The sequence below is a fragment of the Panthera pardus genome, unplaced genomic scaffold (genome assembly GCF_024362965.1).
Source record: "Panthera pardus isolate Hobbes unplaced genomic scaffold, ASM2436296v1 HiC_scaffold_15, whole genome shotgun sequence".
NCBI classification, from domain to species: Eukaryota; Metazoa; Chordata; class Mammalia; order Carnivora; family Felidae; genus Panthera; species Panthera pardus.
Genome location: NW_026526710.1, coordinates 62,231,491 through 62,254,231, shown reverse-complemented (window position 1 = coordinate 62,254,231; position 22,741 = coordinate 62,231,491). Strand labels below are relative to the sequence as shown.

Sequence of the window (22,741 nt, the reverse complement as noted above, 5' to 3'; positions counted from 1 at the left end):
GTAAATGTGTAGGAATGAAGAATTCATTTTCATAGACGTGCGTTATAAGGCTTTCCTACGGTGGTGCTTTGACCATATAATCACATTTTTGATCTGTCATCCTAAGAAAATAGGAATATGGTCAGAGGTTGCTGGTGTTCGTTACAATTTTGTTGGTAATAGCAAAGAATTAGAAAAATCCCAATCCTGATCCTTCATTTTCTTACCTCTGGTTGTAAAGGAAACTTACCAACCCATTTTTATACCAGAATTGAACATGAACAGTACAAGAAAAGTTTATTATACCAGTGTTACTTATAAAAACAGTTGCAGAAATTGTAAATAAATATCAGAAACTAGAGTTATTGGGACGCCTGCGTGGCTCAGTCGGTTAAGCGTTCAACTTTGGCTCAGGTCATGATCTTGCGGTTTGTGGGTTCCGGCCCCGTATCAGGCTCTGTGGTGACAGCCCGGAGCCTGAGCCTGCTTGGGATTCTGTGTCTCTCTCCCTTTCTGTCCCCCCGCCCCCACCTCAAAAATAAGTAAACATTAAAAGAAAAAAGTAGGGTTACTAAAAACAAAATCACAAAATCATGACTAGGAAAGGTTTATTGCAGGAAGGCAAATACGATTCAACTGCAGGAAACCTATTAATATGAGATACTCCACAGTCATATTTAAGACTACTCTGGGGCACCTGGGTGGCTCAGTTGGTTAAGTGTCCAACTCTGTTTTGGTTCAGGTCATGATCTCATGGTTTGTGAGATCAAGCCCTGCGTTGGGCTCTGCACTGACAGCATGGAACCTGCTTGGGATTCTCTCTCTCTCTCTCTCTCTCTCTCTCTCTCTCTCTCTCTCTCTCTGTCCCTTTCCCCTCTCACACACATGCACACTCTCTCTCTAAATAAATAAATAAATATTTAAAAAAAAAAGAATAACTCTGATCATCTTGATGGATCTAGAAAGAGATTTTTATCAAATTCTGTATTTATTCATGTTAACAAATTAGAAATAGGAATTTCCTTAACTTGATAAAGCATACTTGTAAAAGTGTTAACACTTAACCATGAATCTTTAGAGAGAATGTACCAAATTATATGGATACTCTAAAAAAAGGAATGTCCTATAATCTTTTCCTAATATTTATATATAAAAGTGTGTTTTATTTTTATAGCCAGCACAATGAAATGTTTAAATAGGACTTTTGGGCAATACATAAACTGTTTACTCTTTTTTAGCCCTTAGAAGTCAATTTTTCTGTTAAAGGGTAATTGTATTTTTATTTTGTTAACAGTCTTTAGAAACATATACATTTATATCTGTATTTTCCTTCAAAAAGTATGTTTCTTAAAAACAAAAAGTATGTTCCTAAAAAACAAAATATAAGGTGTACATGATTCAGAATTCACCCCTGTATGATAGGGTGGGAAAGGTCTCCCCTACTCAAGTGTCCCCATCTCCTCACCCACTTTCCCTCTTCAGAAATCATTGTATTACTGGCTCTCCTGTATCCTTCCAGGATAATGTGTTTCTTTTTAATGCTGTTATTGATTTTTGGTTTTGTTTTCCATCTTCTAAAGTTGTAAACATCAGAGTACTTTAAAGTAAATGTGGATTGTCAACTTTGATTTCTAACTTCGTGTTCCTACCCTTTTACTTCTCTGTATAACCCAGGAAGAATTTTTAAAGAGCAGTCTTTTGAACCCGAGCAATGGGTTCTTCTTAAACTAGTTCTTCAGTTCTTCTTAAACTAGTTCCTTTTAATTTTTTAGAAGAGAGTAAGAATAACCCTCTTTCCCTCGTTCATACATAAGATATATGCAACTTGCCAGCGCGCGCGCGCACGTGTGTGTGTGTATCAGCCATATGTGTGAGAGAACTCTGAATTTGAAGTCTGGTAACCCACTGAGTCGGCTTCAGTACTGGATGAATGTGGATCCTGAGGCATGTGACTTACTTTTTACTGTTTCTTCACCTGTGAAAAGGGGTGGTAGATACTACCTGAGTACTTCCTCAGTACTATTTTTGGGTCCTTTGAAATAACGTGAGTTTGGTTTGTGAATTGTGAAACACTGTAACCACATGAATGTGATTTATTTGTGATATTCACATATAATCCGCGTCTTCATTTTCCTTCCATTTTTTTCTAAGAGGACTTTACACTAAGTTGTAGACATTAACTTGTATTGTCTATACTTAGACGAAGTTTCTGCCAGGTGACATTGCATTATGTATAATTTAGTTTATTCACACTATAGCATTTAGTCGTAAAATCAATCAGTCAGAACAATGAAGCTTTTCATAGATGCGAATTAGAACTTGGAAATTATGGGTAATAGCTACCTTTTATCAGCCTCAGCATCCAATTTGTCATTTTCTATGTGTTCTGTGTCTAAGTTGTGAAAGCACTTCTGATGAGGTGCAGGGTCCTGTGAAACGCAGTTGGAAATATGCTTTGCCTAGACCCTGCGCCTTTATCCGGTACCTATGTTTACAGTTAGGAGTTTTGAGGGAGCTCCTGCTGCGGGACACTGGTATTCAGAGCTCTTTTGTGTACATGATATATTCTCACATGGACATTTTTATCACTTACCTTATCAGGGAAGACAGCCACCTGCTCTGGGACTTTTGTCTTTCCATAAAATCACTGAGTTGCACCCAGACTAATTAACGTCTGTAAATATAACATTTAACACCTGATGCAATAAGCATTCTCTCCACTTGTTTTTTGTCCCATTAATGTAATGGCTTGGCTTTAAAGAATACATTGATCAACCTGGCTAAAATAATAGGCATTTAAGAAATTACAACCACCTTTGGTTTTGCCGGCATCCTTGGTCTGTTTCCAGTTGTACCTGGAGCCGTTCCAGCTTTGCTCAGACCATTTCTGTGTTACTAACCACATTCTGGGAGGATTGTAATTATTGGGGATGTTTAACCATACTGTTTACTCCTTCTCTTTCCTGTCCTGTGGTAGAGTGTTTCCAGGCTGATGTGATCCCCACTAGTGGTACACAAGAAAACGTACGACCATCTAAGGGACCTGAAATAGAAAGCACCACACATGGACTGTGGAGATGGAAAATAATAGTAAAACGCCAGTTTAGGATATCCTGCAATCTTGTTTTAAATCCTCTCTGGTACTTGGGCTCAAACGACTAGATGCCACATATTTCTTATGCTCTGTTCTTTTCGTTCTTTTTTTTTTCTTTTGTTTTCCCTTTTTCCGTTTGGATACTCTGTTGACCTGACTTTGTGTTTACTGATCCTGTTTTATGCTGTGTTTATTAGTCTGCTGTTAAACACATTTAATAAGTTCTTAATTTAAAATACCTTATTTTTCTGTTTTATTATATGTTCCTTTGATATTGTAAATTCCAACTCTCATTTGAAATTCTTCATCCATTTCTGTTTTTCTTAATCTTCTTTAATATTATTTATAATTTTTAATTTTTTTTTTAGAGAGAGAGAGAGAGAGAGAGAGAGTGTGCAAGTGCGCATGAGATCATAACCAGAGCTGAAGTCGGATGCTTAACCAACTGAGCCACCCGAGTGCCCCTGTATTATTTATAGTAGTTATTTTAAAGTTTGTTTGCCAGCTCTAATATCTGGATCATCTCTCGGTCTGCTTTCATCATTGTCTGTTCATTCTTGTGATTATTACATTTTCTGGCCTTTTACGTGCCGTGTAATTTTGACCGTGTGCCATATATTGCATGTCAGGGCATTGTAGGTGCTGCAAATGATGGTTTTCACAAAAAGTATTTGACCTTTCCTATGTCAGGTGGATGGAGGGGCTGATCGCTTTAATCTGATCGGGGTTGAGCAGGGTTGGGGCTCAGTTGCCATTTATTTGGATTCAGTCTAGCACTGGCTCATACCTTTTCTTTGAATAGTGCTCTCCTGGGATTTTCATTGAAAGCCTGGCAGGTCTCTGTCACCTACTCCCTCCATCACTGCGGGAGATTCACATCTTTCTTCCATGGTTTGAGTTTGGCTAATGAGCCTCCTATTGATTGCATCTTTAAAATCTGGCAGACATCTTTGAGGGAGGAGAATCCTGTGACTGTCCAAAGTTCTGTTATTCAGTAGAGTTTCTCTTCCCAGACCGAGCCTGACCCTTACCCTATTCCTGGAATCTGCAGATGAGCCCTGGGAAGGGAATGGCTCACAGTCCTCAGCTCACTTAGATGGGTTCCTTCTTACAACTTTAGTTCCTCCCGATCTCGTTACTTCAGTAGCTTTCCAATGTCTTTGCACAATTTTTTGTGGTTGTGGTTATCTTTTTCCCCCTAGTTGTCGCAACAGTAACATTGGCCTTCTGTGACCTGCTTATATCTTAACTGGAAGTAGAATTGTAACAGTATGTTCAAATGAGAATTCTTTGGTATGTTTTCAGAGACTCCCAATCTGAGATCAATAGATTGGAAGTAACCTACGTTCAAAACTGAGGTGCTATCTACCATTCAGTTGTAGGACTTGCGCAAGGGGTTCCATGAGACAGGTGTTGCTCTGGTTAACCCATCACTCATCTCTAGGCGATATTCAAAAAATGCAGGAGCTTGTAAGAGGGATCCCATATGAGAACTTCTTTGGAGAGAATAGTAAGTGCTGTGGCATTCCCCCTTTCTTTCATCCATATTGAGAGATTTCAGGGCAACTCACTCCTTTGACTTACTGAGGTTTGGGAAATAGACTGGTACCTGACTTCCTCCTGAAAATGGCCAACCAAGTGGGAGACCAGAGGGAGCTGCCTCTGCATCAGTAGAGTGAAGAGTAGGCCCGGTGAGAACGGCCTGCATGTTCAGGGTTTGATGGATCAGAGATGCGTGAGTTTTCCCAGGGTCCACGTAGACTTTACTAAGGTAGTGGAAGTTGTCTGGAAGTGATCGAGAGGCCCAGCCTGGAGAGTCAGAGTGACCCAGGCAGATGGGCCGGGGAAGTGCCTGCACTAGGAACTAGCCGCAGGTAAGAGGCAGCCCTGGGTTTCTGACCTTCGAGGGACCTGACCACCACGTTACCATCACATCAGATTTCAGTCTGATCAGCCCCATGAGACTGTTCCCTTTTCCTCAAAAATTCCCTCTTCCTGCTGCTACGGGGCCCTTAACAACGACAGCTGGGGAGTCCCGGAGGAGGTGGAGTTAGCAAAATTGGTAGGATGAAGTTTTCACTCAGATCGGGGTAAAACGTTAGTTTATGAAAAGAGATCTGTTGTTACTCCATATATCTGGGTATGACTACAACAGCCCCGGGTTCTTTCTGAACTGTCATGCAGGAGCGGGGAGAGCAGACGGACGACGGCTTGTTGGGGGTGAAACGATGTGAGAGAGGGCGGAGTCCACCTAGTCTGGCTTGTCAGGCAAGCGCTCTATGTTCTTGTGGTGAACACTTGGGAATACAAGTTTAGTGGTGCTGGCGATGGGTAGAATGTATGAGGAGAATGGAGGGGCATTATATGCCATTCGCACAACACATAAAACGTCTTTTCCAAACACAGAATATTTGACCATGATACCAGTCAGCTTATCCAATGAGGCTTTATTTCCAAAGAGACTGTGTTATTATGATGCAAATTTTCTTCTTTCACCATCTGCCCCCCTCCCCAAACAGTTAGATTAGTCTTTCAGAATCCAACTTTAGCTCTGCTTTTGGGTGGTTATGGGAAGCCCTGTGCAGTGGTGGTCTTCAGGCTCTTCGAAAATTGAGATCCTGAATAATGTTTACATTAGAACAGAAATATGTAAGACTTTTGACTAACCCCCTCACCCTGTGCCTTTTTCTTTTCTGAATTTGGTTTATTTGTAATGGCTTTATATGTCTGTAAGAGGATATAATTTCTCCCTGATTTGATTTATTCCCAAGTTTGCCAGGCCAGTGCCAGAGGGGGTGAAGGGAGGCTATATTTGTGTTCAGGACAGTGTGAAAGTTCAGAAGTAGATACCGAACAAAAATTTATGATGCAAAATAATTTAAGTAACTAGAAAGAACTTTTTCCTCATAGTTTTTATGTGATGGCTTGTATAGTTTGCATTAACACTTATAAATAATACATTTATCTTTATATATTACCTACGCATTTTAACTTCTACATGTAAAAGCATATTGTCAACTTCAAAGTGTGATACAAATGTGACTTGATTTTTATTTTGTAGAATGCTAATTTTTTTAATTGTCAAATTAAAAAAGCTTTCTTTACAACCGAATACAAGCATCACAAAAATGTATGACTTAGAGAGTTGAGTTTTTACAGAATTCTATTCTGTATTGCAATCCTCGTTTTATGCATTTAATCTTTTAAAAGATTGGAATGGTATGTACTTACATCTTCTGTTGGGATTTTTTTTTGTCATTTATGATACTTTTTTAAATTGTTAAAAACAACATATATATTAAAATGAATTTAGAAAATCCATCAGCTACATTATTTAAATGAATACTTCTGAGCCCATTTTATCGTCAGTTTTTTTTTTTTTAAGTGAAAAGTTTGTTTTTGGATGAACTTGAAATATGTGAGCGACTATTTTTAGAATTGATATTTAAATCATTTGTAGGGACTTCTGTGGTGGGGACTGTTTTCTTTGTGTGGGAGACAGTTTTCAAAGGCAGTTGAAACATCTGGCAGAGTCTCAAAGTAGTGTTCTAAACATAACATTTAGAGGTAAAGGTGAAGTAATTTTCCAGTCCTTACCTGGTCCTTCTTCTAAGAAGAGCGCTACCAAAACCAGAGAAGAAGAGTATCAACTTTGATTCTAAGGATTCTTTTGTCTCCTTCTATTTTGATTTGTGAGTGGCTGTGCCCATTTACTTGTCTAAAGAATTCTTTTTTCTTGAGAAAGTAACTCTTGGAGCGAAATGTCTAGTTTTTATAATTAAGGATAATCTAATGTTTTCCTTCTCTGGGATACTGTACCAAAGTTGTTGTTATTTTAGTTTTGTCTTGCTATGTTTTTATTACTTCTTTTTAATAACTATATAAGAAGCAGACTAGCGTCGATAATTAAGAATACAACTGGCTGTCTGGCATGTTCCTTTTTCTTGGTGCTTCTGTTGCCTCCTTTGTCCAGCGGGGTTAACAGGGCCTAATTCGTGGGTTGTTGGAAGCTTAAGTGATATATGTGCCAGGTCTTCATGCTGATATGTACATTGTAAAATGACATCTCTGAAGTGCTGACATCAGGAAGCCATAAATGTAAACGTGTAGCTGTCTAATAAAAAAGCTTTGTGATACATGTAGTAAAACTTGATAGAATTGATGGATCAGAATCACAAATCCGCACTTATAGTGGAGAGTTCAGTTAGGACAAAAAAAAAAAAATCAGTAAAGACACAGAAGATCTAAGTTACACTATTAACTACTGACTTGATATTTGTAGACTACTGAATCTAATATCGGTGTGATGCACCATCTTCTCAAGTGCTCATGGTAACCTCACCAGAAAGACTGTTTGCAGGGCACAAGTCTCAGTAAGTTTTGAAAGATTGAAATCGACAGACTATATTCTCTGCCAACAACAGAATGAAATTAGGAATCAATACGGATAAAACATCTATTAAAATATGGAGATTAAACAACACAGTTCTTTGACCGATGGGTTATTTAGAAGAAAACCCTGAGAGAAGTTAGAATATAATTCAAATTAAATGATAATGAAATTACAGCATATCTGTTATGTGGGATGCAGCTGAAACAGTGCTTAAAGGGAAATTTCTAGCTTTAAATAACTACTAGAAAAGTTACCTAAGACTTTATCTAAGAAAGTATAAAAAAAGGTCAAAGAACATGGAGAGTAAGTAGAAGGGAAAGATAATAAAAACAAGAAATTGGTGACTAGAAAAGGGACAGAATTAATTATCAACACCAAAAGCTGGTTCTGTAGAAAGATCAAAAGTTGGCAACCCCCTCTTTGACTAATGACGAGAAAGACTAGAGAGGCCATGAACATAAATTACCTGTTGGAAATGAGAGGGGTATCTTTCTGCTACGTCCTACAGACATTTTTAAAAGCACAGTATGCATACACTTTAGTGAATAACTTTATGCTATTAAATTTGTATGGTCAACTTCCTTAAAAAATGTTACCCCAGCTGATGGAAGAAGAAATGGAAAATTTGGGTAGCCTTATATCAATTAAAGAAACTGAATTCGTAATTGAAATCTTTATCACAAAGAAAACTCCTGGTATAGGTGGTTTTACTGGTAATTTCAAATACTGGAGCAAGAAATAACCTCAGTCTTGCAGGAACTCAGAAAAAAAGTTATTTTATGAGGCCATCATAACCCCGGTGCCAAAACCTGACAGATATGGTGCCGCCATAATTAAGAAAGAAGAAAATTGATAGATTAATATTTGTCAGGAATATAGATGGAAAAAAACCACAAAATACACTCCAGCAATATATAAAAAGAATACATCATGGGTGAGATGTATCCCCAAAACGCAAAGTTGATTTCTAAATTTCAAAAATTAGTGTAATTCACTGCACTAACAAAGGATCAAAAACCTATCACCTCACTTGGTAAAAAGTAATTGACAGAATTCATCCATTCATGATAAACACCCCCACCAAACTAAAATGTAAAGAGTTTTCCTCAGTCTGATAAAGGTCATTGAAGAAAAACTGACAGCTAAGAATACACTTAATCATAAAGTAGAGTTTTTTCCCAAGATCAGAAACAGGACAAGGATGTCCACTCTTGTGTTTTCATTTCATTTCATTATTTTAGTGGAGGACCTAGCCAGTGGAATATGAAATGGAAAAGGCATGAAGATCTGAAAGATTGGGTCACAACTCTTGTATTTTATAGATGACATGATTATGTAAGAAACCTTTTAAAAGGAATCTGTTTAAAAAACAGCTACTGAAGCAGATGAGTAAATTTAGCAAGGCTGCACTTTACAGGTCCCATGTATAAAAATCAATCTTTTTCGTAAATATTAATAGCAAACAAATGGAAGTGATGTTAAAACAATGCTATGAATAGTTGCAGACTTAAAAGTAGTATCATTAAAAATTAAAATACACTTTTTTTAAAAGACACAAGATCTCTACACTGAAATTTCAAAACCCTGAGGGAAATTAAAGACAAATTGAGAATTCTTGTATAGGCAGGTATACTTTTACCAGAACGACACTCCCTCAGATAACAATTAGAAACTGCACAAGATAAAAAGAAAAACATAAGGCACTAGAAAGTAAACAAAAATAGACATATTTTGGAGGGGATTTGACTCTTATAAGAACGGGTGAATTTTCTGTTTTTAATAAGCTTTTTATATCCATGCAGAATGTGCAGGATAGCCAAATGTCGATCGAAAACCCGCTGTGTTTTTTGTTTTTTGTTTTTTTGTTTTTTGTTTTTTGGTTTTTTTTTTGTCCTGAAAAACCAGAGGTCAGAGTTTGGAACAACCACAATGACTGAAGAGTAAGGGGAGAATCCTAGCGAGGAGAAAGCTACGGAACAGAGCAAGAATCCCAGATTCTGCTTAAGAACTTCACCGGAATCACTAGGCTGACCCTTAAACCCTCACATATGTGGGGTAGACTTAGTGCAGCCTAGCTAATGGTAAAAAATTGATTTGACTTATTCAAAGACATAATTTGCAGTTTGAGTGCAAACAAATTACTGCCTGCTGGAACAAAACCAGGTAAGACTTACTGGAGAAATAAAACAGAATCTAGCATCTTTATCACACCGGTAACAGTGTCCAGCATACGGTCCCAAATTACTCAACATATGAAGAACAAAGAAAATGTGATGTTGTTTCAACAGGAAACCGGCGGAGACCAGCTCTGAGATGACCTACATGTTGGAATTGACAGACATATTTATGAGTTGGAACACTCAGTAACATTGTCAGTTTCTTCCAATTTAGTGTGATTCAAATTCATCTCCTAAAAAAGGTGTTTTTGTTTTTGTGGAAATGTAGAAACTTACCCTAGCGTTTACATAGAAATGCACAGGGGCCTAGAATATTCAAAGCAATCATGAAAAAGAAAAACCAAGGACTTAAGGACTTAAATTCTCTTACTTCAAGACTTTCCATGAAGCCACAGTAATCAGTACAGGGTGGTTCTGGCATAAAAACATAGATAAATGGGATAGCATAGATAACTCCAAAGAGAAACATGGTTATTTGATTTTTGCAAAATGCCACAGCATTCTATGCCAACGTATAATGCTGGAAGAACTGGATATCCATATGGAAGAATGAACTTTGACCCCACCCATACACCATTCAAAAAATCAATTCTAGATGGATCATAGTTCTCATCTAAAAGCTTCTACTGGAAAATATATTTGAGTTGGGGATAGGCAAAGGTTAGTGTGATTTTTTTTTTTTTTTTTTTAAGGGTATAGAAAGCTGTGGGAGGAATTTGATAAATTAGTCTTCAGTAGTAAAGGGATCTCAAAAAAAACACTGTTAAATGAATAAGCAAATCACAAAGTAGAACAAAATATTTGAGAAACATATTTCTGACAAGAGGATTGTATCCAGAATTTATAAAGAATTTCTGTAACTCAACAGTAAAAAAAAAAAAAAAAAAGATAAAAACCTAATTTTGAAAATGGGCAAAAGATTCAGCTTACTTCACCAAAGAAGATATACAAAGGGCCAGTAAACCAGTGGAAAGTGCAATATTGTTAATCATCAGGAAAGTGAAAATTGAAACATTCTGAAATACCACTGCAGAACCACCAGAATGGTTGTAATTAAGTCAACTGGCCACACCAAATGTTGGTGAGGCTGTGGACCAACCAGAAACTCATAGATTGAAGGAGGGAATATAAAATGGTACTACCCACTTGGGAGGAAAGGTCTGGTAGTTTCTTCTAAAACTAAACACACATGTACCCAGTGACCTCTAAGAATTTCACTTCTAGATATTTACTCAAGACAAAGCACATGTCCACAAAAAGGCACATACTAATTTGAATGTTCATAGCAACTTTATTCATAATATCCCGGATCTGGCAGCAAGTCCGAACCATCAGTAAAAAATGACTTAAAAAATTGTTTATGTAATGAAAAACTCAGCACCAAAAGAGTAGACTGCTGTCACATGGGTGAATCTCAAAATCGTTAATGCTGAGTCAGAAAAGACAGATCTAAAGGAGAATATACTGTATGATTCCATATATAAAAGTTCTGGAAGAGATTAAAGCTATGGCAAAAAATATCCACAGATCGATGATTGCCTCTGAGGATGCTAAAGGGGATGGCAGGGAATGACTGATAAAAGAGCCTGAGGGATTTTCTGGATGGATGTTCTTGACAGGGTTGAGGGTTAACCCATTTATGCAATTGATAAAACAAGATGGCACTCTTAAGATGAGTTTCACGTTACATAAATATTACCTCAAAAAAGCCCACAAGGGAGCAATGAATTCTAGTTAACGTATGCATGTTTAAGTGTCTAGATTTGAAATATCTGCAACTTAATTTTTAATATATCAAAAAATAAGATGGGTTGATAAATAGAGGGGCAAGGACCGAGGACAGCCCAGAACTGTTGTTGGAGTTTTCCAGGGAAGTAATGGGCAATGCCAGGTAGGTATGCTGAGTGAGATTAGGATTGGATAGTTTGAATAGTTTTGGCAGGCTCTGGACTGTAGGGCTCATTCCTAGCTGTCCAGTACCTAGCCCTGGGGTGATTTAGGGCAGGAGGAATAGTGGCATGATGTGTGAGAGTTTGAAAGAACAGTTATGGGTATGGGCCCTGGAATGGTTAATTTTTATGTAAGAGAGGTGCACTCACTCGAGAGTCTCTTGTTACCTCTAAGAGTTAGCCCTGTAATTAGCAGCTTCCCCATCAAGGCTCCCAATGCCAGGGTATTAATACAGAAAATAAGAAAATACAGTCAATACATAGTCCTCTAAAAGATTGAGGTTGTTCATTTATACCATCATCGTGCAGAAATGTGTACCATGAAAAATTTAGGCTCTTAAGCCAGCCAGGGATGGATGTAAGTCCTGGTTCTTATTTCAATAGCTCTGTGACCTTTTGGCTTATTTAACTGTTCACAATTTTTTATTTGAAAAATAATGGTGATGTTAACTTTATAGGGTTGATAGGAGTATAAATCAGATAGTATATGTAAAGTACTTTGAATATGCCAGGTACATAGTAGTACTTAAAATAAGTGTTGGTAATGTTTTAAGTTTTCTGTAGCCAATGAAAATTTCTTAATTGTTTACTTGGACCTTTCGCTGATTTGTTAAGGACAAGAGTGTTCCTAATGCTCCTTTCTTGGTGATAGAAGGAAGGCAAAAGACCTATCTGGAGGTAGGCATTTTCTTTTTTTCTGTTTCTCAGCTCTTAGCTGTATAGTGATGATGACGTACACAGAGAGGTATAGCATGTGTAATTATAGACGCTTTATTTAAAAAAAAATTTTTTTTTAACTTTTTTAGTTTATTTTAGAGAGAGAGCATGAGTTGGGGAGGGGCAGAGAGAGGGAAACGCAGAATCCGAAGCAGGCTCCAGACTCTGAGCCGTCAGCACAAAACCCGACACGGGGCTCGAACACACAGACTGGATGCAAGTTCATGACCGATATGAAATGAAAGGGGTGTTGTAAGTAGAAATAATTATGGATGGGTAGTTGCAGATTTTTCCGTGGAAGTCCGTATTTCATGAGTACATCTGTAAACAAGAGCTGGAGCCTCGAGTGAAGTTTCTTTTGTTGATCTCATACTCCTAATTTGTTACCCCCTTTAATGTCACTCAGTGTGTTCAGCATGCCTTGTAGCCTTTCCACTGTGACATCCTGGATTCTTCCTCTTGATTGGTAGAAGAAATACACTCTTTAGGCAAGAAGGTAATGAAAAATAATAAATTGGTAAAACAGTGAGGTTTATTGCTTTTGACAGTGGTAGTTGAGCTGCGTCAGTAAATCATGCAAATAAGGCAAGAACAGTAATACTTCATGGTATATGAATCAATAAATATACACGTCCTTAATACAGTATGTTAATTAACAAACATAATGTCTTTTGGCACCAAAGTGGTAAATTGTTAACAGAGATGTGCACCTAAAATACTTCTGCATGTATATAGTTGGTAAATTGTACACTAGATTTCAATTTTTAACCTCAGTTTTCAAAGGCTGGTTTATTCTTAGGTGAAGAAAAGCTTCAGTGTGTTAATTTTACTGATATTTACTGTGAAAGTTTACTAGGGAATTCTGGGAATTTCTGCCAGGTTTACTAACAAGTAAACCTAGCTAATCTGGCTGTTCTGTGATCAGTGATACATTGTATGTCACACGACTTTTTTGGCACTTTAGTGTCCTGATGATTTTAATAACTTTTCCAAGCTATTTTTTTTTTAATTCAATCTATAAGCAGGAAGTTCACACAGGTGATAGGGGATAATCTGCCGTTAAGAAATTGTGTTGCATACAAAGGACTGCAGGACTTGCATGAGATTCTCACATGGGCACGCTTGCTCATCTGTCTGCGTATTGATGCAGGGACAGCATTGTAGATGATTTACGGTCTATTACATCCAATTTCAACATAGTTTGCAACAGTCTATGTTAATTGCTTTAGTGAACAACATCAAACTTTGGTCAGGCAGAATTTATCTGAGATGTTCATGTTTTTAGCCACTTAGCTTGGTATTTTTTAATACTTAAGAGTTTTTAGAGTGTCTTGAAGTCAGATGGTCAAATAAATTAAGGAAATGTTGAGGGCATGTGTCTGGGATAGTGCTGTCATAATGATAATAAAATTGTATACTTTTTTGGGGTATATGACTTCAAGTCGGTTTATTAGTTTAGCATTCTCGGATCTATCCTGTATTATTATTATTATTACTCCTAAATAGTTTAATGTTGTGCCAGTAGATGCTTTTCACATTCAGGTACTGTACAGACATTTCTTGTGGCTTCCCTTAATATTGTTTAAATATGTAGAAACAGAATGTAGTGTAAATTTAAGCCTATCAAAGAAGGCTTACGTATACCGAGCTCTGTAACCAAGAAAATTCTGATGTCTGTTCAATGAATGATGCTATTTTTCTGTTGATACTGGTTTTCTGTTTCCATTGTGGTTGTGGTGCCGCACGCCACCCGTGACTAAAGTTCTCAGGAGGTCAGTGTACTGCCACGTGCCCAGTGTTGCTAAATTCTCCTACTTCTTTTCTCTACAACTGCTGTGAAACATAATTTAAGTAGCACACACCCCGATACCATTTGGCCTTTCTGGTGTGATGTCATCATTTGCACGTTAAGTTGATCTATTTACCCTTGGTGCTGAGGTGCTTGTAACAGATCCAAACCCAGACGTTGAGGTGATAAAGCAATAAAGACTGGGGCTTATCCTGGTGACCCATATCCCAGGGTATGTGGATATGGAAGTTACTATTAGCTCAGAATACAAATGTAACTTAAAAAGTTACTGTGGGAACCAGACACACCCTTGCAAGTACTGTAGTTGAGATGCCCCGGTATCCGTAGGCTTTAGTCCTAGAAATGCTGATGTAAGTTGGTATTAAAGTAAAAGCTTAGAAAGCTCTTGGTAGAGTGAGAGCGTTGTTTGGTAAGATGTGGACTAGAATCCTGGCCCTGTCTCTTGTTAGGTGTATGACCTTGTTCTTTTATTTTCCCTCTGAGGCTGAGTTTTTGTTTTTTTTTTAATTTAAAATGAAATGGCAATACATAGCTTGCAGGTTATTATAAGGTCCATAATATTAAAAGTCTTACCTGTACCTGACATGCAGTAGCTAACTCAGGAAGGTAATTGTTAGTCCATATTTCATGGATCCCAAGATGACCATGTTTTCACCTTGGGATGGATCTTGTAAGTAAAATTAGAAGAGTTTTTTCTTTTTCACGTAACACAAAATAATGTATTTTAAATAGGTGACATTCTAGATTTATTGAAATAGGGAATGTGTAAAAGATCTTTTATGTAGTTGTTACTGTCAGTGCTATTTCTTTAACATTTTTCCTGCACTTGTTTCTTTTCACATTTTTATAGGAACTGTCTATACTTGCAATTACAAGTTGCCACTCCTTATTAACAAACTGAAAATCCGAGAGAGCCATTTTTCTGCACTGTTACTTAAAATAGATGTCTTAGTATGATTAGGAGTTTGGTGATCCAGTTTTTAATTTTTTTGTTTTTTTAATGTTTTTTTATTTTTGAGAGAGAGACAGAGCGTGAGCAGGGGAGGGACAGAGAGAGAGGGAGACACACAATCCAAAGCAGCTCCAGGCTCTGAGCTGTCAGAGCGGGGCTCAAACTCACAAACCACGAGATCATGACCTGAGCCGAAGTCTGATGCTCAGACTGAGCCACACAGGCACCCCTGTGATCCAGTTTTTATGCTATAAAAATACTGATTTAGTCACCAGTACCTTGTTACTAGCTGGTAGGTACGCAGAGATCTTTGGGAGCTCAGGGTCTTATGGGCAAAATAACATGTGGTTATAAAGAACCAATGTTTAAGGAAGAGGGGGTGATTGAAACTTGCCTGACTTAATCCCCTAGACTCCGGTTGGTCTTAAAAATTGACCTGGTTTGGTAGGCAAACCGAAAGAATTAATAGTGAAGACAAAAGGAGGCTAGGAAGGGGCTGTTGATATAAATGCATGTAGAAGAAAATGGGTTCCAAAGGTCCATGTTAGAGAGAGAAGACATTGTGCCAGAAGAGAATCAACAGGGCTCCAGCTGGCACTTTATCATCTCCTGCAGCGATGCCCAAAGTGAGCTGAAATGACACAGAATAGGAAATAACAATCTGTACTTACGCTTAGTTAACTAAGGTTAGAAGCAGATCTTTTTATAGAAATGTCAAGATGACTTGACTTGCATTTAATTCTGTGGCAGTATTTTCTTTTGTTTCATTTGTTTCATCATAAAAGGCAATATATTCAGTGGTTTAAAAATTTATATACATTTATACATACACATACATGCATGCATACCTACAAACAGCAAACATTGAAAAGCCTTCCTTCTCACCTCAGATAACCTCTGTTCGTGTGTGTGTGTGTGTGTGTGTTTCCTGTATGTGTACACAAAAACTTACAGATATTTCTATTTGTCCTTTTCTTTTTTTTTTAACAGATACTATACATACTGTATTTGCTTTTTTGCACTTAATATGTATGATATTTTAGAGAGTTTTCCCTGTCAGTTCAGAGGGAGCTTTATCATATACTAAATTACTGTATGAATATTTGTGTGTTGCTACTTTCCATTTTGAGTTTCATTGAGTTCTTTTGGGATTTTTCTTTGGTTTGTTGTTGTTTTTGTAGGTTCAGTTTTCGAATGGCAAAGTACATAAATCATAAGTGCTAAATAAGATGAGATTTGACAAATGCATGTACAGGGTATCAAGATAAAGAATATTTTCATCACCCAGAACATTCTTTCATACTCTTTCCCAGTGGTTTTTCTGAGGCAACCACTATTTGAATTTTTTTTTTTTTTTTTTTACTTTCAGTTTGGTTTTTTCCCCCCCTTCTAGAACTTCATGTGAATGGAATCATTCAGTGTCTAGTCTTTTATGTTCATCTTCTTTCAGCCAACTAAGTCTTCCTGAGATAAATATATCTCATCCATGTTGTATCAGTAATTCTTTTTCAGGATTGTTTTGCTATTCGAGATCCTTTGCACTTCTGATCAGCTTGTCAATTGTTATAAAAATATCTTGCTGAAATCGTGATTGGGATGGATTTGAAAAAACATAGACCAATATTATCAGGAAATTAGGGAAAATAGACATCTTAATATTGGGTCATTTGATCTTTAGAGACAGGGTAGGTCTTTGTATACTTAGGTTTCTTTAAAGTTTTTAGATGTTAGTGTACAGGCCTTATATATCTTGCATTAAACCTTTTGTCTAAATATTTTGGTTTTTGACACTATCATAAATGGAATTAAATTTTTTAATTTTCAAATTGTTTATTGCTAGCATATAGAAATATAATGGATTTTTATAAGTTGCCCTTATATTCTGTAGCATTGCTAAGTTTACTAATGAGTTCTAGAAGTTGCTTCAGAGATTTTCTATATAAATAATTATATTGTCCACAAAAGCAGGGTTTCTGTTCCAACTTTCTTGAGATTATTGTCATATAACATGTAAGTTTAAGGTTTACAGTGTGATAGTTTGATGCACATTTACTGCAAAATGATTACCTCAATAAAGTTAGTTAACACTTCCATCCCCTCACATTACCTTTTTTTGTGGAGGGAGAGAGAACTTTGTAAGATCTGTTCTCTTAACAGTTTTCCAATATATAGTACAGTATTGTTAAGTATAGTCACCATGCTGTACATTAGATCCGCAGAATTTATTCATCTTATAGCTGAAAGTTTGTATCCTTTGACCAGCATATCCCCATTTTTCCCACTCTCCAGCCCCTGGTAACCAACATTCTGCTCTCTGTTTCTTTGAATTTGGCTTTAAAAAAAAGTGGTTTTATTTCTTCCCTTCCAGTATTTTGTTTTTACTTTTTCTTGCCATATTGCACTGGCTAAGACCTCCAGTACAGTGCTGATTAGAACTATATCATTGTTGATTATGTCATTCAAGTATTTCTTCCTTCTAACATAGTTTTTAAGCAGTAAGTTTCCCTTTAATCATTACTTTAGATTTAGCACCCCCTCTCCAATTTCTTATACTGTAGATTCATTGTCATGTATTTTCTAATTTATTTTGTGATTTCTTCTTTGACCCATGGGTTATTTAGAAGTGTGTTGTTAATTTCCAAATTAATTGACCCTTCAAAAATTTTTTTGAAAGAGCGAGTGTGCAGCAAGCAGGGGAGGGGCAGAGGGAGAGAAGGGAGAGAATTTTACACAGGCTCCACACCCAGCATGGAGCCCAACTTGGGACTCAGTCTCATGACTGTGAGATCACCACCTGAGCTAAAGTCAAGAGTCAGCTGCTTAACCAACTGAGCCACCTCCGTGCCCCTAATTGACCTTTTTTTTATGGCCCTAGCATACAATCTCTTTTTCTTATTGTTCCCTGTACACTTGAAAAGGATCCTGTGCATGTCACTTAGATCAAATGGTTGGTTGATAGGATTGTGCAGCTCTTCTGTGATATATGGCTTTTTTTTTTTTTTTTTTTTCTTTTTGGCAGCAAAGAGTTACTGAAATTTCTGATTGTCGATGTGTTCATTTCTTCCTTTAGGTCTGTTAGTTTTTGCTTCATGCATTTTAAAACTGTATTTATATTTGTATTTGTATTTCTATTTATTTAGAGAGGGCACAAGTAGGGGGAGGGGCAGAGAGAGGAGAGGAGAGAGAGAGAGAGAGAGAGAGAGAGAGAGAGAGAGAGAGAGAATACCAAGCAGGCTCCACTCTGCCAGTGCAGAGCCCAGTCTGGGGCTCAAACCCATGAAGCCATGAGATCATGACCTGAGCCAAAACCAAGTCGGACACTTAACTGACTGAGCCACCCAGGCACCCCTAACACTGTATTCTTAGATGCACATAGGATTGTTAATGTCTTCTTATGAATTGACCTTATTATGAAATATGTTATCTCTGATAATATTCTTAGTGTTAAAGTCTTATATTTCTGATATTATGTTTTATTAAGCTTATTGCTTGCATGAATTGTGTATTTCCATTCTGATATTTTCAGCTTAACGGTATACATCTTTTTTGTAGATGTTTTATATCTTGTACTCATTCTGACAAGTGTCTGCTGCTTATTGGAATATGTGGTGTATTTATGTATTGTTACTGATGTGGTTGGATTTACCCTTTTACCCATTACACTTTATTCTTTGTTTTCTATTATCATCTGGTCGTCTTTTCTTCCTTCCTTCCTTTGAGGTTAATTATTTTTTAGTGTTTCATGTTAATTTTCTATATGCATTTTTTCTCTGTCTCTTCCCCTTTTCAGGGGCAAGGGTTGCTTTCTCAATGACAGTATGAATCCTTAGCTTTGTGACAGTATAGCTGTTTTTAACACGTCCTTTTGTTTCTGTTGCTGTTGTCCTACAAATTGCATCCACATACTTTTAGAGTTACAATTTTTGCTGTAACCAGTCATCTCCTTTTTGTAGGAATTAAGAGAAAAATAATTGTCTTTTACATTTTCCTGCATACTTAATACTTTCTAGTTATCTTAATTTTTCTCAGTGATTGAGAGTTTTCATCTGTTGCTGTTTCTCTTTATCCTGAAGAACTTTCCTTTAGCATTTCTTTGGGCAAAGTCTGCTACAAATGAGATCTCAATTTTTGTTTACTTGAACATATTTTTGTTTTGGCTTACTATACGAAGGATATTTTTATGGGGTATAGATTTTAGGTTGAGTTTGTTTTTCCGTTCAGCTCTTTAAAGATGTCCCATTGTCTTTTGGTTTCTGTTTCTGATGAGAAATTGTTACTCATGTGCTCATGGCTCTGTGTATGTGGATTGTTCTACTCCAGCTGCTGTCAGAGTTAAAGCCAGATACTGTTTCAAGGTGGTAAAAACAGATTTTATTCAGTAATCACAATGGTAGGAGAAGAGCTGAGCTCAGGTTTGATTTGCACAGAGGTGACTGGGAGAATAGGAGAGTAGGCAGCAGGAATGAATAGAGGCTTGAACGGAGTTAGGGAACTGAAAAGTTACCAAAAAAAAAAAAAAAAAATGGGTTAGTGGGTTGGTTGGTCAGTGTCAATGTGGCCGTCTGTGTCTGCTAAATGGCATTTCTCAAGTTAGGCTTCTACCCTGTCTCTGAGGGTAGCCTGGGATACAGAGGCCTTGTCCTTTCTGGTGACTGATTACATTTCAAAGGAATGGATTTCAGGTGCTTGAGAAAGACACTCCTGAGTTGTAGGAGACACATAATACATCTCAAAGAGACAGGAAAAGGATTGACAAGTGCGAGTTTTTAAAATAAATGCTCTAAGGAAAGGAAGTCAGGGGCCTATGGACAAGTGTTGGTTGGAACAAACGGTAACTTCTTTTGGCCGCCTTGACCTTTTCCAAACAGGAGCTCAAAAGGGTCTGGGTCCTATGAGGGACTTGGCCTTAGGCTCCTAAAAGCCATGCTAGAGCTTAGTTAAGTGTCTTAGTGCAGGAGTTTAGATGGAGTACTTGTGCCAAGAGTTTTGTAATTCTTACCACTTTGAAGATTTTCTTTTTATCTTTTAAGTATTTCGACAGTGATGTGCCCAAGTGTGATTTTCTTTGTAGTTAAACTGCTTGTTATTCACTGAATTTCTTAGAAGTATCAGTTTAATTTTTCACTGAAGTTGAAGATGTTTTAGGCATTACCATTTCAGATATTTTTTTCCGGTTTTTCATGTTTCCTCTCAGAACTGCACATGTTATTGAGACTATCCTTTTTGTTATTCAGTCTTTTTTATTTTGGTTCTTCTGCTTTGACAGTTTCTATTGACTCATCTTCAAATTGACTGATTGTTGTGTCTTCTCCAACCATCAGGTTCATTTTTTATTTTTGATTTTGTAGTTTTCAGTTCTAGAATTGCCTTTTGATTCATTTTGATAGTTTTCATCACCAACCGAGATTCCTGTCTGTTCATTAAGTCTGTGAACATGTTCACAGTAGTTACTTTAAAATCCTGGTCTTTTAGGATTTTGAGGATCTATTTCTATTGGCTATTCTTTCTCTTGACTAGGGGTAACATTTTCCTATTTCTTCATATGTTTAGTAATTTGTGCTTTTTATACAGGATATTTGGGATGAAATACTGTAGAGACTAAATTCTGTTATCTTCCTCTGAAGAGTTTTGATTTTTGTTCTAGCAGATAGTTTTGGTCGGCCTCATAGTCCAAACTGTCTGCCTCTGATGTAAAAGCAACAGTTGAGATTTTAGCACTTGGTGTTTCCGGACTTCCAAATGCAGGTTTTCGGCAGGCCACATAGTCTCCCCCACGTATATAGTTGACAAATCAGTCGAGGATTTGGGCAGAGTTCACATTCATATTTTGATCCCCCCCTCCCCCGCATGACTCCTTCTTTATAGGATTTTTCCTCTTCTTTTTTCAGCCTCTCTGGCAGCCCCAGATCCATTCTCTGATTATTTGTGCAAGTCAGTAAAACTGTGGTTTTCTGCTTAAGGTCTAGTTGCCCTGCCTAGCTTAGACTGTGGGGCTATCCTTGGATACAGGGCCACATAAATGCATCTCATTCACTTTCCCCTCTTGCAAAGGTTTGACTTCCCTTTGATGTTGTCCTTTTGGTCCCTCTCCACCATTTTCAAATGGTTGATTTTATTATATTTTGTTCAGAGGCTGTCATTATTGTCTGAAGGAGGGTTTGCCTAATTAAGGCTACTCTACAGACAGAACCTCTATTTTGTTTTATTCGTGTACTCTTTTGCTAATTGTGTACAGTTTCCATTGAGAATTTATATTGTGTTTCAGAGTTCTCTACTCTTCTTTGTTAAAGGTTTCCTGATCATTCTTACTTATTTTGGTATGTTATATTTGGAGTAATTTTGTCTGAGCTTTTTACTGAGATTGTATCAAATAATAAATTCGGCAGAATTGATGTCACTATGATGTTGTCTTCCTGAATAGGAAGATATGCGTTTTTCTCTTTGCTTCGTTTCCTTTGTGTTCTTCAGTAATAATGAAAATGTTTCTTTGTATAGTTTTGCCACATTTGTACTTACATTTATTCCAGGTGCTTTTGTGTTTTGTTATAAATTGATGCTTTTAAAAAATACTTTTTCTTATATAAACAAGCAAAAATTTTGCTAGCTAGAAGGAAATTTATTATTTTTAAGTAAACCTTCCAATTGTGGAGAGAGATGTTACCATAAACAGTAGAACTGAGGCTTAACTATACCTTAATATGCAAGTTGGAAAGTGGCAGAGTTAGGCTTGGGATCTAGGTTGGCCTGCCTGTTGATTGATTGCATGTTCTGAACATAATGTTGATTATTTTCTGATTTATTTCAAGGCTTGAATAAACGCACAACTTAAGCTTTTCTCTCTTTTAGATTCTGGTTCTGTGTCAGTGTCAGAATTACTTTAGTGAAATCTTCATTCTACTCTCATAGGAGCAGAGTTGCCTCTGAATCTAATCTCTTGTTAATAATTTTCCTTGGATTATTTTCAAAGGCTGAAGAGTAAGCTGTATACCTTTCCTTCTGAGGTTTAAATTCAGATTCGTAACACTCTAGAATGTAGGTGATTTTGTTCGTGATTTAAGCTACATGGTGCTATATGTTCTCAGTAGACACTTGATAAATATCTTAGAAGAACCATGTGTGGTCATGGGTTTTATTTATAGTCAGTACGTCTTTGGGGGGAAAAGATTAAATCATTTTCCAGTTTCTTGGCTTTTTCTGACTTTTGTCTTTTGGAAAATGAAAGATCGATTTCTGAAGCCTGCAAAGCGAGAGAATCTGTTAAGTATCTTAAAAGGGTGCTGGGGAGTATCAAAAAATGCATTTGTAAAAGCCAACCAGTATAGTTGCTGTGGCCCCCAAGGCATGGCCTGAAAAGTGTCTGGAGGCCCTGGGAGAGGCCCTGGAGCCCTGGAGCCACAGGATGTGTGTTTTCGGGCCACAGGAAGGCGGCACTTCTCACCATTGTCCTTTGAAATGTTGATTCAGTTAGCTCTTTAGCAGTGTGTGCACCTGGAGTTTAATCAGTTGTTTGATTTTACTTTCAAACACTGTTTTGAAACGATTCTTCCTCCTCTTTGAAATTTTGATGATTTTGTAATATGAGAGAAATGGAGTTTGAGTTTGTTTCAGAAATTACCTTTTGACTCTGATTGTAAAAGTACAGCTTCTGACCTGAGACACGTTGACAGGCA

The 22,741-nt window shown here is 37.1% G+C and overlaps 1 protein-coding gene across 5 annotated transcripts in view; it reads left to right on the top strand.

Annotated features, from left to right (window-relative positions):
- The window catches only part of SMAD2 (SMAD family member 2), a 76,202-nt gene that overhangs the window by 26,791 nt on the left and 26,670 nt on the right, over positions 1-22,741 (top strand). The gene's annotated exons all lie outside the window — the stretch shown is intronic.